This window comes from Sceloporus undulatus, chromosome 1, assembly GCF_019175285.1.
Source record: "Sceloporus undulatus isolate JIND9_A2432 ecotype Alabama chromosome 1, SceUnd_v1.1, whole genome shotgun sequence".
NCBI classification, from domain to species: domain Eukaryota; kingdom Metazoa; phylum Chordata; class Lepidosauria; order Squamata; family Phrynosomatidae; genus Sceloporus; species Sceloporus undulatus.
In genome coordinates this window covers 183,169,352-183,173,671 of record NC_056522.1, presented here as the reverse complement: position 1 = coordinate 183,173,671, position 4,320 = coordinate 183,169,352, and positions in this window count along the sequence as shown.

Below are 4,320 nucleotides of genomic sequence, written 5' to 3'. Positions count from 1 at the left end.
ATCTGTCACCAACAAACCATTTATCAGCTTCAGCCTTCTATTTGATTAGTTGTCACCAGCTCTCATTCTATTGGTTATTCCTAGGCTAGCCCATCTCTGCCAGCTCTCCACAGTATGTAGCAGTGTTTCTCTTAGTGTTATTGTTGTAGTTATGATTAATGTTTAAATTCTGCCTCAAAATTCCAAGCATTATTCTGAAAATATTTGGAAACAGCTAGAAGAATATTTACTCTCACTGGAGATCAAATATTCTGAGGCCCAATTTATTTTAATGGGAGACTTCAATGCCCAGAGAGATCCTAATTGGGATGCTTTGGCCCAGTGCATTCATTTTCTACAAGATCCTTTACTGATGATACACAGACAATCCAAGGATTATGGTATTAATGCCCAAGGGAAATCATATACCCATACAATTTTACAGGTTCGTCTGGTCCTCTTAAATAGCTCTATCTTAGCGGACCAGAAGAGAGATTATACCTTCTTTAATCGTTTGGGAGCAAGTGTAGTGGATTTTATGGCCATCACACCAGCACTGCTGGGGTTGATTTCCTTTTTCAAGGTAGACTCCTATCCACCTTCTGATCATCAGCCAATAATACTCAAAGTTGCCTGTCCAGGAAAGATTAAGAATAGTATAGATCTTGTGTTCTCAACTCAAGCAGTCTCAAAACGCTGTATAAAATGGGTAAATGTGAATCTGGCAGTCTTAGACTCTTTGCTGAAATCTGAACAACTTTTAAAATTGAAAGACACATTACTACAATCAAATGATGCTGAAGAGGCAGTCAAGTGCTACTCCCATATAATCTCTGCATTTTAACCTCTTTTATTTTATGAAGCACTATAGAACAGGAAACTGAGAAAATCTAGAAACCTCAAGCCAAAAAAGGACCTACATAGGCAGCACCAAACCCTTAAGAATCTAAACGTTGTTCCACTTCCTAGCTCTTTTGTAGAATTGAGGAAATTTTATAAAAAGTTGATTTAAAAAAAGGAATATGTCTGTTATCTAGCACATTGGTCCATGTTGGATCAGTCCTTCGTATGCAATGATAGATCCAAATTCTGGCATACCATTTCTGTTATACAATACTCTCGGGGTCCTTATATGGACAATGTAATTTCTACAGATGAATGGGAGAGGCATTTTTGCTCCATCTTTTACTATGAATCAGCAAGATCACTATCATCATCAGAGGAGGATTCAACTTTACTAGACTGGCCTCCCGTTTCCTATGATAAAATTGTGTCATTAATTAAAAGACTTAAAATGGGGAAAGCACCTGGTATAAATGGGATACCACTTGATTTTCTAATATAGCTGATTGGTGGATACCAACATTAGCCACCTTGTTTACATTTATTGATAGAACTGGAAATTTTCCTAATGATCGGTTGATGGCAGTAGTGGTCCCAATACACAAGAAGGGCTCTAGATCTGATCCTAAGAATTATAGGCCAATTAGCCTTCTGGATGTGATTAGTAAACTTGATGCAAGGCATTTACTAGATAAACTTGAGACCTGGGTGACCTCAGAAAATCTTTTGGCTGAGGAGCAGGCAGGCTTTCAGCATGACCGTTGTTTTCTTTTAAATCATTTAGTCACGAAGCATATCTTTACACCTTTCCACTCTTTTTTTGTAGATATTAGGGCAGTATTTGACTCTATATCACACCCACGTTTGTGTCATAAATTGGCCCTTTTGAATATTGACTGTAGGTTATTGAGCTTATATAACAATTCTAGTCTATGAATCAGAACAAATACTAGTGGCAGTCTCTCAGAAGCCATTCCTGTTAATTCCTGTGTTCGTGAAGGGTGCCTATTAGCCCCCCTTTTATTCAATTTATACATTAATCGTATAATTTCTTCTTTACTGGATACAAAGCTTTTCTCCCCCCTGCTTTAAAGATAATGATATCCCCATTTTGTTATATACCTATGATGCCATTCTTCTTTCTTTTACACAGTTGAGCTTGCATAGACTTTTGAGGGCTCTAGGAGAATATTGCAGAAAAGAATTTCTAGAGGTTAATTATTCATAAACTAAAATTATGATGTTTGGAAGGAAAAGGCAGAAATATTGATGGCAGCTTAATAACCAACAACTGGAGCAAGTTAGTCATTATAAATAGCCAGGGGTGACATTTCAGGATTCTGGACACTGGTCTGCACATTTGAAATCTACTGTAGCATCAGCCAATATAACAGCTAATGCTATTTTTCAATATGGAGAAGGTACTGGTGGTAGGTTTATGTTGCCATTCCTTGAGTTACACAAGAGTAAACTATTGCCCCAGTTGTATGGGGCTGCAGTTTGGGTTCACTCAGAAATGGCAGTTTAGGATTCAGTACAGCATAAATTTCTAACAAGATCTCTGGGTGTCCCCAAATCTCCCCCCAAGGCTGTTATACATATGGAATCAGCATGCTGTTCAGTTAAAATGTTGGCTCAGAAAACAGCCATTTATTATTGGCTCAAGATAATTTTTCAGCTAGTTTCTCCTTTTGGGCTACAAAAATCTGTTCTCTTATACCCAGTTTGGGATTTTCAAAAAACCATTTGGTTGCAAAAGGCTATAATGGGGCCCGTCTAGAAATTGCAAGGCGTTTAGCTAACATTGATTTCTAGGAAAATGCTGCATTAGTGGATAATTTTTATTCTGTTACTATATATATATGCATTTCATCATTTATCCCAGTAAATTGCCACCTTATTTGGCCTTTATTTGCCCATACGACCTTGAGTCCCTTTTAACTGAGTGCAGTTTAAATACTTTGCACTTAATGGAAATTAAAGGGTGTTATGATGGCTTACCGAACTCTAAGGCAGTGCCCATATGGCTGCAGAAAGATGGAATATGTGTATGATTTTCTTCTGGAATGCTTTTTGTATTTGGACTTGAGAGCCCAATACCTTGACCCTCTTGTTGTTCATATCAGCATATCAGCATTGCCACCTATAGTGCATGCATATAACCTTTGCCCAATAAAAGCATCTCGCTATGATAGAGGAAAACAGAGCACCATATATACAGATGTGGGCCATGCATATGCAAACAATCAAGTTAAGTTTCTGTGGAGGAGTTCTCTGGACCTGCCAAAACACATATATCTGAGGTTCACTTACAGTATGCATTCAAAATTCACATGATCTATTCCAGATGAAGCTCAGAATAAAGTTCATTTAAAACAATTAGCCCTCTACTTTTTGAAGGGGAAGTTCAGAATAGAAAAGCTGAGCCTCTTCAAATTATGAACCTTGTCCCCTTCAGTAATAATAATGAAACTATTTTAAGTTTTGACAAATTTTCACGTTTAATCATATGAATTGCGCTTGCAACAGAGAGTTTTGGGGTTTTCCAATTTGCAAGGTCAATTAATGATTCTCCTCCCTGTCATTTTTCAAAACATCCAGAACAATATTCCCAATCTTACGTCTAATAAAAATGCTTCTGTCGTCTAATGCTTTGATATTTACAAGGAAGAACCTTCTCTCGGCCCCACCATTATCACAGGTGCATCTGGTGGTAACATGAGAGAGGACCTTCTCAATGGCTGCCCAAAGGCTTTGGAACTCCCTTTCTAGACAAACTGGACTACCACCATCCCTACTTTGTTTTCACAGACAAGCAGTGATTTTTCTATTCCGACAGATATTTGATATGTTGATGAGTGACTATTTAAGGCCTACTTTACACAATGAGCTGGATCAGTGGTAGGCAAGCTTTTTGAGCCGGGGGCCGGATTGCTGTCCCTCAGACAACTGGGGGGCCGAAGCCAATAATTAAATAATTAATTTTTTTAAAAAAAATTGATTAAATAAATAAACTGGGACAAATATAGGATAAAATTTTCAAATGGAGGACACTTTTTTCTAAAAAAAATGGAGGACATGCAAAAAAATTGCTGATTTTTTAAAAAATGTTAATATACATGCATGTTTTGGAGGCTTCTATAGACACTTGCCCCCCTTGCCCGCTGCTTGCCCCCCCTTGCCCGCCTCCTCCTGATAGGCCAAAGGCGCCACGCCCTCATGCGAGAGGCCAAAGGCTCCGGCGGCAATCGGCGGCAGGACCGGGCGGGGGCTGGTTCCAAGGCCTTGCCGGGCCGCATCCGGCCCGCGAGCCGCAGGTTGCCTACCCCTGAGCTGGATCTTGCTAATTGTGTTGCTGCTGTGTGTATGTGTTTTAATGATATATGTTTCAATCTGGTTTTAATTTTTTTGATTTTTTAAATCTCATTTTAACTTTGGTGTCTTGTGGATTTAAATGTTTTTTTAAATTTTGTTGTAAACTGCTTCAAGTCCTGAACT